Source organism: Trachurus japonicus, chromosome 21, assembly GCF_045865225.1.
Source record: "Trachurus japonicus isolate A0001 chromosome 21, Traja_1.0".
Lineage (NCBI taxonomy): Eukaryota > Metazoa > Chordata > Actinopteri > Carangiformes > Carangidae > Trachurus > Trachurus japonicus.
In genome coordinates this window covers 10,297,295-10,312,811 of record NC_140927.1, presented here as the reverse complement: position 1 = coordinate 10,312,811, position 15,517 = coordinate 10,297,295, and the positions used below count along the sequence as shown (strand labels likewise).

Here is a 15,517-nt window from a genome sequence, read left to right as displayed (position 1 = left end):
TGTGGATAGAGATTTTTCTCTGTGAAAAGAATTAGTTTTTGAATCAACAAAACACTATCAGCTGAAATACTACAATTGTTGTCATCTCCAGTACCTGCAGATTGTAGTAGAAAGCCACTGAACTCATAGAAACCCAGTATTTGCTGCCACTTAATCTAGTGATGTTTATTATCATACAGTATATTATAATAGTAAATAAAAGTAAAAGTAATAATGGAGTACCTGAACTATTTGTTAAAAAAAACAAAAAAACAATAACTAGCCACCATGAGTATTTAAGAAGAGAGAGGCATGAATTACAAAATCTCAGTTTAGCACTTTGTTGACCAACGTTTTAATATTTTTCATCAAAGTTTACATGATTGGTTTGCACTTGATGACGAGTGCTTATTATCTTGTTTGCTTATTGCTCCTATTTTTTAGGTAAATTTGTCTCAATATAATTTGTGTGAACAGATCGACAATCCATGTGTAAATGTGTGATTAATATAAAACATAAATACAAAAAAGCATCTGTAAACACAAATAATATGAATCAGTGTGTAAATTAATTCAAAGTATTCACAGATGCATCTTTCATTGATTCACAGAATCTTTCTTATGAACACAGCTCATACAGTAGGTATCTATAGGGGGGGGGAAACAAACAAATAAAATAAAACCAAACTTGTGAAGTGTTTAATAAACAAATAAAGTGTTTGCAATAAAGATTTATCCCTCAATAAATTTGTTTCCATCTATTAAAAAAGAAAAAAAAGTCTAACACCCTGCTATAGTAGTGCTAACTGAGGACCTTTGAATACTTCCAAGGGCAGGACAGCACAAAAAGAGCTAATAATTTAAAGTAAAAAGCCAGTGGGACTGAAAATGTAGAGACAGTGGGAATGTTGTACTATTTGGTGAACAAGTGGGAGTGCCTTGTTATTCTTCAAAGTAACTGCCTAGTTTGCTTTGTAAACCTTCATTTGCCCTTTACAGGTATGGTTGTACCTAGGGATGCACCGATTGTGAAATTCTGGGCCGATGCCGATGCCGATGTTTAAAATAACAATTTGGCCGATGGCCGATGCCGATGCCGATGTTTTTTCTTTTTGTTATTTATTCCGTCTTTGGTGCCACAGAAACATTAGGCTACTGAACTATTTTAAAAGTCTTTCAGCTCTTCATCATATTATTATTTAATGAGCACAAATTCAGTTAGACAAATTTATGAAACAAAAACAAACTTTAATGTCAATTTTTACTTGACATAACCTTAAAACACTTACAGTGGTTTTTTTAATAAAATGCTCAAATATGTCAAATTACTTCAACTTCTCTCCCTAACCCCCTTTATCTGCAATTAACCAACTTGCTCAGTAGGCTAGTAACACAGAGACAGAAGGATAAAAGGTTGTTGTTTTTTTCCCAAACAGTTGATGAACTAAAAATAATCTGTATAATGTACACTGAAAGAGGAACTAAGCAGGATTTCTCCCGTGGCTATGCTACATTTTTACCTCAATTAAAAAGCCCCAGAGTAATTGTGATAGTTAACTACATGACTTGTGACTGGTAACGAGTGAGAACGGAGGCTCTCTGCCTTCACCTGGCGTCTGTCTCGTTGCAACATCAGTGTAGTAGTCTACCTGGCCGCCCCCTGTGTCCCAGCTCTTGTCTCTGTGGCACCGCGACGCAGACGCGCTGCGTAACGTAATGTTTATAACAGTTACGTAATCCACCGCTCCATTTATTGATTTCTCGCTGGCGTCGTTGTAAACACATACACGTGGCCAGGCGGAGGTTAGAGGGAAAAAAAGCGACCAGACGAGTTCCTCTCTAACGGGTGTATACAGGGGATTTAAATGACGAGGGGCGTTCAGGCTCCTCCGTTCCTCCGCTCGCCATGACCACGCTGCACATATCAAGCGTGTTTATTAAACATGCGCGCAACTTTTTTTTTCAAAAATCAATCCGCGGATCACATGTGTGCTGAACTGAAGATATTGATCCGAACAGATCACAGATCAATGATGATCCGTTGCACCACTAATATCTTCCCCCCCAAACAAAGGAAAAAAGAAAGGTTCCTCCCGAGCACAGCTGTTCATGCGGCATTTAAACCAACATAAACATCGGCCACTGCCATCGGTGAATGTCATCTTTTTTTGCCGATGGCCGATGGCAGTTAACGAGCCGAACATCGGCCGATGTCGATGTTAGACCGATGCATCGGTGCATCCCTAGTTGTACCAGGTATGCTATTTAGTATTATTATAATTATTTACATAGTTGTGGAACAGAAATTTCCTTTAATGAATAAACAGAGCAGCAATTTCACATTATTATAGACTAAATTACCTGTATTTAATTATTAGGTAAAAAAGGCAACAAAGCCTGATTATTAATATTCACGCCAGGTTCTTCGCCAATGTGAGTCATTGGGTATAATTAGGACTTCATAGTTTTGGCAGTGACATCTGTGCATAAATTGACCACAGCATGCATAATTATTAATCTCCAACAGGTCATTTATCAAGCACACTACGTGTGGGTGGAAGTGCTTCTTGCTGAAAAACGATAGAGGAATCACTGCTCATGTGATATTATATTACATGTATTTCACATTACTGTTTAGAATAATAAAATAAAATAATACAACCTAATCTTGTACCCCTACAGTAAGTGGTAGTTGGATACATAGAAGATGGTAGCAAATGCAAAAAATCTTGTGCTTCTCTGATGGAAAGCATGTCATATGTCCAATCCTATGTGACTGACTTTTTTTTTTGTGAAAGCCTAAATCGATGCTCAGAGGAGCAGGGGATCCTTTTAAAGAGATATTTTAAACCTGGACTTGTTTCATCACAACAAAGAGAATAACCACGTTCTCCCATAAGGGTAAAAGTGTTGATGGGAATTTGATGCACTGGGGACTGAAAGTCCAGATATCTAAACCTGCACTGCATTAGTGGGTCAATCAATCAGTAGGCTGACCATTCTTTTTTTAATCTGTCTTTTACAAGTCCCTTTATGTCAAATTCCTCTAAGACCAGATCCGAACGGCTGGCTCCACAGAGCAAAACATCAGCAAAAAAGATGTTTTCAGTAATGGAAGTAGAAATAGAGAACTAGGGCAAGAGTTGGTTGAATTGTATTGTAATTTATTAGAATTAAATTATTATTTAAGTGTAAATAATTGCATGTAAAATTTAATACTCTATGGACCCATGGTGTTTGCAGCAGATCTTCTGTATTTCTCTTGATGTGTTTCTCTGTCAGCTACGATCTTTCCCTCTCCCTTTGTGAGAAATGTTTTAAAGATAATAGATATAATATAACCTTTGCATGGTCGCTGTGGGCCAAGTCATATAATCTCCAGAAGGCCATTAATTATCACTTCAATTAATTTTGGCACCATTTTATTTACAATGCCTGCAGAGAGACGACCTTGCATATTCATCTATGGAATCTGGCACAGCTCATTATCATGGATTATGTATTGATAGAAAGGAATTAGATGAGATTTGCCCTGCAAACAGATGACAGGATTGGAATGCCTTCTTAAATGGTAGCAAGGGCTGCAATAACCTGTAAAGAAATACCCATATGGGATGATATTCACTGAGCACAGCCATGGAGGATTAAAAAAAAGAAAAAAAGAAAAAGCACAAAAAAAATTCAGCATGGTGGCAGAGCCATCAGTATTTTAATTTGACTGTGATATTTTGGGCATTGTATTATACAGAGGCATTTATTATTTTTTAGAAAAAATACATTACACACTCTCATATAGAAATTTAAAAAAAAATGATGGTGCCACTGATGGCCTCTCTACCCTGCTCTGGCTTTGGTCAGGGAGATGTAATCACTGCATCTTCAGAGCCTGTGGGGAGGAGGGAAGGGAAGGGAAGGGAAGGGAAGGTGGCCTTGGACTGCAATATCTCGAGAGCAGAGGGAGGCACTGGTTTATCCGCTCAGCCACAGGTCCCGTGGGACAGGGCAGCTGACGACAGTTATTCAGGGAGCAGGAGAAAAACAGTTTGTCCCCACGAATGGCTGAAGAAAACCCGGTAACTCACCAAATGTTTAGCAGTTGTGTGCTTTCTGTGCAATAACGAGTCACACCTTCACTGGCCTAACAGCAGCTCATGTGGTGACAGTTTAAGTGGAAGGATTGAGAATTTTTCCAAGAGCATGATGATCATATTCTTAGTTTGTGTATTACACTTACAGGGAAGTCTAAATGTCAAGACTGCCTGAGGACATGCAGATCTGCTGTTTGCTGTGCTTTTGAGATAAAGTGGGACTGTCATAATTTACTTTCTGTAAATATCTCTTCTAGTAGAATTTAATAAAAACTTTCATTTCTAATGGCTGTCAGCATGCAGCTCGCTCCCTTTGTTGATGCTACACGCTCGCAAACAGTGTCTTAGAACTTAAATCCTTCATGAATCCTTCGGGAAAGGATTTCATGGACTTTTGGCTCGTCTCAGTAGTGCTGCCACGAGGCGCTGTGTGAATCTGGTGGACATGGAGACCAGTGAATCCTCTGATTGAATTGTCACTCCCAGAGGAAAAGACAATAAAAAGGGTCAGCGACTGACTTCAAAAACATGGTCACTGAAGCTGTGTTTCATGGCTGCGGCTCGGCTCGGCCCAGTCAAAAATGATGTTGATCTCGGTGTCCTCGAGGCACAGGGGAGGAGAACTGTACAAAGACAGCTCTCTTAGGGGTTCTTCCATTTATTCCCCTTCAGCAGCAGGGAAGACACGTTCTCCCCATGCGTCCCTCCAAAGTCCTCAGCTTCTCCACACTGTGCTCATTGGTATGTTACAGAGTGAAAATAACAAGCAGTATGATTAGATAGAAGAAAAGAAGACAATCTCTTATATACAGAAGGTATAATATACTGTTTAGTGTTTAGTTACTGATTGCACTTCCTCTCAAATAATAATAATATGATTTTGGTATTTTTATGTAAGTTGTGTCACTGCATAGTTTAAAAACTGGTGAAGACATGTTGTCATGTTACATGTTGATGTAAGGAACTGCTACCACCTATCTGCTGCCAATACTTTTGTCATGATATCCTGTGTGTCAGGATCTTATCTCCCACATGGGGAATATAATTAATTTCTGCTCCTCAGAATGTTTTGCATTTTTTAAGCAAGGGGGCAGTTGTCGGTCTGAGAAGTGAAGCTGACAAAAAACTGCAATCCCCTCGGCTTCCTCTGGGGGCTGGTGTCAGAAAGCAGCATTTCTCCATAGACCCCCCTCACCGACTTTACATCCTCAATAAACATGATCAGAGCCTGGTGTCATCACGTTCTTTGGTCTCAATCGATAGTTTCTACCCCCGCACACACTCTGAGGGGGGTGAATTTTACCGTTTTACTGTTATTAGGTTAAAATTCTTGCCAATTAGGGCGCAGAAACGTTGAGTGACAGGTCCGGAGCGGTCAGTGGACAGCTGCTTCGAGGCCAGTAAATCCAACATGGCGCTGTTCAGGCTGCCATATTTGAGTCACAAAAACGACTCCCCAAAACCAATGGGTGACGTCACGGATGCTATGTCCATATTTTTTACAGTCTATGTTTTTAAGCTGTAATTCTTTTAAATATCTAGTATTGTTTATTAGCTGAGGAAACTGAGGAAGCCAAAATGACAAAGTAATTGTCGTGCACCGATGCATAATAATATTTACATGACAGGTAATAGTGATGTGGATTTTATATCTTCTGAACTTATATATTTGCTGCTAATGTAAGGAGCAATATACCCTATATTCAGTGAAGTATATACTGTAGTAAATGTGGATGTCTGAGTCACATCAGTCATCACTGCAGGTGACTCCAGGCTATAATTGCACCATTAAGTCTTTTGGAAGTCTAATCTTTACCGTAGGTTAACCTCAATTTATTTGACATTGGATAATGGCAATTAACCAGAGAAGTCTCAAAACCAACATTTAGAATCTCTTACTGCCATCAGTCATGGTCATTGCGTAACGTTAGTGTGTGTTGGCTATTGAACACCAAAGTAAGCGTTTATCAATAGTAATTGAGGTAAATGTTTGAAATAACTCAGATATAGATTTGAAGTCATATGGACCAACCCTGTTTGAGAAGCAGTGCATCTTTTCCTAATGTTAACCACACTATTGTTGTTCTAGACACTTATTGAAGAAATCATGTAAGTTTAAATTTAGAGTTTTTTGTTCCACATTGATGTTTTTTTATGTCTTGTTGTTGTTGTGATATTGCCTAGGGTCTAGGTACAGGAAGATCTTTTTGACACCGCTATAATCCTCTGACCAGACCATTAAATTAGGTTCTGATCGTGACACACATTCCTTAGATGTTGAACTTTCATTGCCATTTAAACATCTGGAAGTCGTTGACAAAGCCCCGGTGCGGCAACACTGCTCAGAAGTGCAGAGAATACTCAGTCTGTCTGTGATGAGGCTGCGGCAAAGGTTGGTGTATCCTGGTCTGCCTATCAACATAGTGCAGGCTATTTTATCTGGCAAGTGCCATATTGAAATAAATGTATCGCAAATGTGTCTAGTTCCCATGAGAATTGGCAGCAGTAGGATGGAGGTTTAGGGGGTAATGTAGCGTAGCACCTTGTTATTGAGCTGAAGGACAGAGCCTTTTGCATTATGTAACATTTATTTTCCTTCCTCTCCGTCTCTCCCTCCCTGCTGAGTTGTAACCCTTCTGTTGACTCATCAAAAAAGAAAAAAAGAAATCCCCCAAACATGCTATTATTACAAATGCTGCATGTTTGTCTTCAAGCACCACTTCTGCGTATTGTAAGAATTATTCACGGACAGTGTTCTACTCCTTGAAGGTCCAGGAGACCATTATATCAGCATGATTCAGCTTTCAAACCACTGTCTTCTGTATCTGAAGTTGTGAGAAAGCCGGCAGGTTATGTTGTTAGCACACTCGACAACATTTAATGTGGCTGAGTGTTAGTTCACTGAGATTTAATTGGATATCATGTCGGGTTCCTCAGACCTGTGCTTGACACCTGGATTTTATGTGAGATCAAATACTGTCCCATTTGCTATTAACATATTTAACCTGCCACATGTATTTTGTTTGCAGGCATCATCATTTTTTTATTCCTTTATTTTTCAGCATAAGGCACCAGGCTTTGAAATAAGATTTTTAATTTACTATTCTCTCCTGCTCCCTCTCTACACTTGGAACAGAACTTATGTACACTTCCTAAGGCTTTTGCCATCTGTTTTACCAGTAGTTTCAGTAGGCAGAGAACAGACACAACAAATATTATGAGTATGTGTCGTTGTGCTTTGTGTATTCCCACAAAGGCACTGTATTTTTTTTCACGAGCGTCTGTGATTAAGACTTTATCTTCTGTCAAAATGCGATGGAAAAATCATCCTCTTTGCCCTTAACATATAATTTGTTCCTATTCAGTTCTCTTGCTTGCTGCTTTGCCCGTGTTTCTGCAGTTTGACACATTTCTGTGTGTTTCTGCATTTGTCTTACGCAAAACCATTAGTGTGAGAATGAATTTCGTTGCCTGGTGACAATCTTGCAGCCTTACCATGTCTCATCCATGTCAGAAGTGATGCACTGGGAGGAGCACATTACTGCTTTGTCTTTGCTCTCATAGCCCCCCTCTCAGCAGTTAAGCTGCAGTGACACATTTTCCCTTTTGCATTGCCTTCTAGTACGAATATCATAAAGGACAGCATCCCAGCTTGTCACCTGAAGAACCAAAGAAAAGAGCATATTTTATAAGCTTGACACACTTGCTGTCATGGAACCAGTGTGACATTAAAGTACTAAAGTCTACATTATATCCGTGCTACTACAGCAGAGAACAAAGCATCATAGCGATATGAGCTTTAACTCGGAGCAAATACAGTGACACACATTTACCACAGCACCAAACGAGAATAATAGCCTGTAGTATCAATATGATGAGTGCTATTCATCTCAAAGTTATACAGTAGCCAGGACCGGACTCTCAATGAGCATGAATCAGTGACATTGGCTTTTATTTATTTATTGATAATGAATAATGGGTACTCTAATAGATAGTGAAAGGAATGAGCTAATGCCCTCTCTTCCAGCCACTCTATAAACATGGTCATAGTCCAATGGGTATTTCAAGGGAGCTGGTTTGATGCCAGAGGATATTTAGAGAAAAAATACATGTCCTCCCACTTGCTGTGTGTATTATAGTCCAACCATGGCCCTCATTAAAGATATATATTAGCACAGATTGAATCATAAATACAGGCAAAGGTCATGGCTTTTTGCTAAGACTATTATAATTTAATGGAGGGATCCAAAGCCAAGAGCTCCTCCAATTTATTGGAAAGACATGTGGTTAGTTCACACTGTCATGCACATACAAAATTCAAACCACACTGCTTCAAGCAGAAGTGGCCAAAACTTGACTCTAGTTATAACAACAAAACAGACACACAAACAAACTAAAACGGTTTCATTAGAAATTACCACAGTGGCTAAAGACAACCATTGATGTTTGTTCAGTGTAGAAAATATGGAGATTTAACTGGATCAATAATTCTATTGTTGTTATTTGGAGCCTCCATTTTAGTTATAGTTAAGATGTAACTATCTGCTATAAGATTGATGAGAAATTATACAAATATCCTTGGTTGAAGGGACGCCTCATTTTGAAAAAATATGAGTTATATAGATTTTTCCCTGGCTTTGCATTTCCCTCACTGTAGGTCATGGCATTTAAGCACCAAATTACAGAAAGACAAACTAGTCTGTGAATGTGTGGAAGTTGGCAAATGGAATGCAATATGTCTACTGGATGCATAAATAGGCAATTTGTGTTTTTGTGTTGTGTGTTTTCATGACGGTTATGATATGGCAATATTGTGTCCAAAACCTGTTATGTAGCCTGAAAGTACACAGAACGCATAACATTATTATGACCACCTGCCCGATATTGTGTTGTTTCCCCCCTGGCTGCCAAATATGCCAAACTGTGATGCACTGTGTATTCTGACATCAGAACCAACAAGAACTTCTTCAGCAACAGCACACGGGCCAGTCTTCGCTTCCCATGTGTATTGGCCGCCTATGACCCTGTCGCCGGTTCACCACTTTTCCATCCTTGCACCACCTTTGTCCATTGCAGACCAGGAACACTCCAAAAGAGCTGCAGTTTTTGAGAGGCTCTGACCCAGTGGTCTATAGCCATCACAATTTGGCCCTTGTCAAACTCACTCAAATCCTTACGCTTGCCCATTTTTTCTGCTTTTAACACACCAGCTTTGAGGACAAAATGTTCACTTGCTGCCTCATATATCCTACACACTGTGGCACCAACAGGTGCCATGATGAAGAAATAATCAGTGCTACCTGTCAGTGATCTGGTGTATGGTGGCCAGAATTATTAGAACACTAGGCATATTTAAGAGGTTTCAGTTGTTTTTGTTGAATTGGCCTTTAATCATCATTATGCTTTATAAACCATATAATAGAGCCATCATAAGAACATTTCGGTAATTTTCCTTACAAAAAACAAGCTAGGCCTATGTCACTGACTGTCAATGTCACACAATCATGTTTCAAAACACTACAAAATCACTTGTACAACCTCAACCCCATTGTGCAAATTTGGGATGAGTCAGACAAAAAAACTGGACAGACCTATTGTACATTCAAGGGAAAACCTTTGGCTTTAGTAACAGAAGGCATAGGATAACATTAATGTTGAAATTCTGAAGAATTATATTGACACTATGCCAGAGAAATATGCTGCTGTAATTGCTGCAAAAGGTGGACATAGCAATTAAAGTTAAAAGTGGATAAAAACAGTAGGAGTCACTTCATTTGATTGTAAATCAGTGAATAACAAGTACATCCCAGAGAGAGAGAGACAGAGAAAGAGTGGACAGCATGGTGCAAAGAGGCGGGGTGCGAGTAGGACTTGAACCCCTTTGCTGTGCTGTTATTACGCTTTTCAATTTGTGTTCCCCCACCCCAATACTTGTGTCTGGAAACACTTCCATCGTGTTGTAGGACTGAATTTGCAGCGTGTTTGTCCACTGCACTTGGGACAAACAAATAAAATGGGAATCTTTTTTAATGTGAGCTGCAACAAACCTTAATGGTCTTCCTGTACTGTAGGAAGGTCATACTCCCTTGTAAGTTGAGTCTGTAAAACATGTGCCTGTCTGAACATTTGTTAGACAAAACATTAGACTACAACACCACATACGGTGCATGGATTGAGGATTTGCAATGAAATGACTCTGTGTGAATTTAATAAATTATAAAAACTTTGTGACATGAACGCAGCTCAGACAAACCAATACATCAGAATCTCATTGCACCACTGATGACATTATCACAATTGTGTATTTGTGTCTTTGATGAAAGCATGCCAGCATTAAATACAACACTGTGTATTATGCTCCTAATGAGATCATTTTCTCAGTGAATATTGGTTTGAGCCTCTCTGACTACAATACTGTATGTATTATTCATTTGAAGCTGGCCCCAGAACAATTAGATTATAACATTTGCATAATGGTCGGTCACAAAAGTATCTCTATTGACTAATTATGTTGGTGTTTTCCAAATAATGATAAACTGGCCTTTTTGTGTTTTTTTGTGTATGGTGTTCCTGAAGTGCAGCTTTAATACATTGTCCCACAGCTACACATTCCTCTCTGCAGACTGATGTATTGATTACTGATTATACAGCAGAGTCAGGATGTAGTGGATCCCAACATTTGGCTTCATTCCACTGCACAGTTGCACCATTGTTCCTCTTACAAATAGATTTGATTGAGTCCTAAGCATCATTTTCAGCACATAAAAAGATTTACAGATTTACAGACTTTCTTTATGCCATAGTGGAAATTCACAATGACATATGTGTAACTCATGAATGCACAAAGACAAATATTTCCCATGAATCAAGTTGTGTAGTTGCAGCACCGCGCACTGTCTGGAGTGACCATGAAACAGTCGAAGAAAAGCAGCAGTTAAACCTATTACTGTGAGTACAGTAAAATGGTGCAATGGTTAAATGTTCATTAATAATCAGCTGATTTTACATTATCTATCTTATATGTATCCTAAAATATCCATGTGGAGTGACTACAAAATGTATTCAAATTTTGGATAGGTCTAAGCACTGCAAATTTAGATCATGTGTTGCATGTGGTTTAATACAGAAGAAAATGTAGTTAGGTTCTGACAGTGTTTTTAAAAAAAACCTAAAATAGTGATGTGTGCCTTAACTCTGGTCAAAAGTTAAGCAGCTTCATTTACCCTGCTGTCTGGTGCCACTGTCCTGCGCTTTGTACGTCAACACTTTATAGCCAAACCACCCCCTGGTGATTCTGCTGCTGTTAATAAATGCACCACATCAGTCATTCATACATGATATTGCCTGTAAACACAATTCTATAAACATCATCGAATCCATCCAACCAGCAATTACATTTCTCATCATAACATAATTGGTGATACAATTTAGTAAAACATATAAACACAATTTCTCACAGCTGTCTCTCTCTCCCTCTCTCTCTCCCTCTCTCTCTCTCTCTCCTCATATTGCAAGCCTACAGTACTGTAGCAGAAGCATAACACTGTGATTAAATACAATCACACAACTTTTTCTCATCTTATTTTTCTTTCCAGCCAGTGTAGGGGAATACTTGGGTAAAGGCCTTGTACTGTAAATCGACCACCATCACACATTGACATTACAATGTGGGTATATATGGCAGCAGCAGTGTGGAAGGATTCATGAAATGTATTTTTTTCCCCGTCTCAGTAGAGGGACAGGTCACTGACATGCATGCTTCAGGACTTGAGGTGGGGGAGGACATTTGACCTCTTTTGGGCTGGTTATTTAGCCTCTTGTAGGCCATGTTCAGGAATTAGTTGGAGGGTCTGTGACCCCCCTATAGCTTACCTCAGTGGCATGGTCCTGTTCAGACATGTTATTAACATGTGTCTCAAGGGATCTGATCAGCAGTTGACAGCTCCAAGTTCAGGTGTGAATGCTGCACACAAGATGCATTTGAGGCCCGGTCACTCAGACCACATCCAGAGGTGGCCTGGGTCACATGTGGCAGACTTCTTTTAGCAGTGTGAATGCAAATCTGTCCTGAACACACTGAAGAGCCGCCTTCTTGACTGGCATCTGCTCCTGCAGCCTTATCATTCCCACCACTGTTTCATCATGAATAGAAAATATTTTATTACTTCAAATGGCTATAGCCAGAGCTGTGCACAGTGTAACGACTTGCTCAACCCATTTGTGCTGCATTCATTTTCACTGACTCGAGACCCAGCTGTAAACTGACGTACTTGGAGATGACCGCTTTGGGCAGCTCATTGAAAATTTGCAGGTGTTTATATATTATTCATTTTGTTTGTGAATACAGTGAAACGAAAAGAAGCACTTTTCAATCAGTCACAAAAGACATAGCCTAAATATATATAAGTCTCTTTTTTTTTTTTTTTTTTGGGGGGGGGGGGGGATTTATGCCTTTATGGATAGTACAGTTGAGATAGACAGGAAACAGGGAGGCCGAGAGAGGGGGAATGACATGCAGTAAATGGCGCCCGATGCTGGACTCGAACCAGGGCCGACTGCAGCGAGGACTGTGCCTCTATACATGGGGCGCCCGCTCTAACCACTACGCCACGCGACGCCCCAATATATATAAGTCTCTTAAAAACCCATTTAATCCAGTCATAACATGGTAAATGTGTGTCTTTCGCTGCCTGTATAGAAACATCTCATCTTAAGGAGCTTCTGATTTGTGGAAAATATTGTGTATGTCAGGGGTCAGACAGATACAGCAAAATAAGCTCTTATGGCAGAGTACATCATTTCAAATGCCAAGAATATAAAGGTCATACAGGAAAATAATTCTTAAAGATCCCTCCGTGTTAGGACCATGCTGCCCTCTGAATGGCTGGGATGGCAGTACTCTTTACTCCGCTGCAATTTATCTGTCTGCATTTTAGCTCTTCATGTTGTTCCCATGAAACTGCTGCTACGTACTTTGGATAAAACACATTCTTCATGACAAGTAGCACGATAAGTAGCACAGCCAGACAACTAGAATTTATCCACAGATTGTTTGCTTTTGCGATATGAATGCAGAACTGCACACAAACAGCTCATATTACTCAAATCAAGCCGAGATATGGGAGAAATGGCTCATCAGCAGTTCTGTCACAGGGTCCTTGTAATATCATTGCTTTCCATCCCTTACTCAAGTCATGCCACAACATAACATTGCCCAGATATCTTCTAATCCAAACATCCTCCAGCTTCAAGCATGACAGGAATAATGACTTCACCGTGGACGGACAACATGGGTTTCGTTTCCATGAGTTCTTGGTGCACTAGCTCACACAAACACACAGAGGTACACAGGCAGAATAACTGAAATATTCATGCCTTCTACACTTTATATTTTTTCTTCCACACCAGTGACACAGCTCATGAGCTCAGAGATTAATGTTAACAACTTCTGGCAACATCATTTCTGTCATGGATTGGTTTTGTGAACTGCTTGTCCTTGAATTTTGTGAAAGTTAACACTGTTGCAGCTAGTAAAGCCAGAGTAAACATTGTTGTTTTATGAAAACAAGATGCAATTACTAAACATGCTAATGTATTGTTTTACTTTCAGTAGACAGACAGACTTAATTTATCCCTTAAATTCACAATGCCATTATACATACTGTATATAACTCAAACTTTAAGGCAGAAGATGTATAAGTATTCCTTTTGTTAATTCTGCATTCGACTGATGAAATTATCAAATTGTGTACAGCTCTAAATTTCCCTATGCACTGTTCTGAAAGTGAGTGGGAACATACTTCTCTCCTACCTATGCAGATGAATTTGTAATGACATATGAGGCAATGTGTCAAAAGGCTTGTCGTTACTTGCCCACAGGCAAAGGAGCTGTGCCGCGGCTCAGTGCAACGATTGAAAGCTATTGCTGTCTCCGCTATTCCTGACATTTTGGCTCAGGTTCAGCTTTACTAAAATGATTTTGCACTGTCATCATGCTGTACTCGTGCTCATGATAAGATTAGAGATTTATGTTGAAAGAATAATAAGGTTAGGGTTGAAAAATGTAGCGCATACATGTTATTGTACTTCGGGATTGGCCGGTGTAGCCTCAGGTCAGACAACAGAATGCCACTTTAATCATCAACTTTAACTATAAATTAAGAAAATGAAAGTGTTGTTTCTCAGAGGTATGATGAATCAGTCAATGTAGAAGTTCAAGGAGCTTCCCCTGCTGATAGAAATCTGTTTTCTTTTTTTTTCCATCTTCAGAAATTCATTATTACGCACAAACTGGCAGTGGCTCAGATCAACATGCCCCTGGAAGCCTCTCATTTTATATTAAATAGAATATCAAAGAATGCAAATAGCGCCATGATTTTTAATTATCATGTCTTCTGAAAGCTTGCTAGTGCCCCCTCCAGGTCAGGGGGCAAAAGTTGTGAGCATAATGAACAGAAATTTGATACTCTATTAAGAATTACCAGTAGTAGCCCTTAAAATGAATCCAACTGAGGGACTGTCTGAAGTTGAAAAGGTTCATCCACTGAAGAGCATGAAAAACACCCACCCTACGTAGCATCGCTATTAGCATTGCAGTCATTGTTACCAGATAGCAGTTTGACATTAGCATCTAAAAAGAGCTGATCTTCTATATGAGTAATTCCTTGTAATACTATAAAGCTCACTATTAAAGTTCATCATACTACCGAAGGACAAATATGGGAAACTTCGCGCTACAGTGCTAGTAATAAATGTGCAGTATTAAGACTAGATGGGAATGTTTTATTTTAATTAATAGCTGTGTTATAGTTAAGTAAGACATTGATAAATATTGATGCAGAACGTAACTATGTTCTGCTTCGCCTGGATAAACATATCACACTATCAGTTCTGTTTTACCTTACCAGGGGAGCATCTGCCTTCCACTCAAGGTGTTATGATTAAACTGGTATTCAAGTGCACTTGCCCGTTTCATCTCCAGACATTATTCATTTATCAAACCATTACTGGGAGTGCACAGTTTTTATTCTAAAATAATTGGATATTTATACATCGAGAATTACCTAATGCAACAGAGACCTACCACAGTTTATCTGCTTTTTACCTCTCCTATCTATCTCTCTACTATCTATCCATTTGTCTGTTCATTCCATAAATGAACAAACCCTCCTTTTTAACTCCAATGTTCTTCCATTAACTTTGTGCATAATGTCTTGTTGCCATTATAAATCTCTATGTAAAAATCTTCCTGTACTTTGTTGCGATAACTAAATACATGATATATGATTAAAACATTTTCTTCAGAAGAATCAATGTCATTGCAGCATATAATAATACTGCATATACGTTTGCCTCTGAAGATGATCATCTCACTGCTCAATCATTTCCAGTGGTCACTGGGGAGATGTAATATCCAGTGAATAGTGTAGCTGTCAGAGGATGTCTTATAG

At 39.2% G+C, this 15,517-nt stretch overlaps 1 protein-coding gene across 2 annotated transcripts in view; it reads left to right on the top strand.

The window, feature by feature from the left end:
* The window catches only part of lrp1bb (low density lipoprotein receptor-related protein 1Bb), a 288,370-nt gene that overhangs the window by 81,394 nt on the left and 191,459 nt on the right, over positions 1-15,517 (top strand). The window lies entirely within an intron of this gene.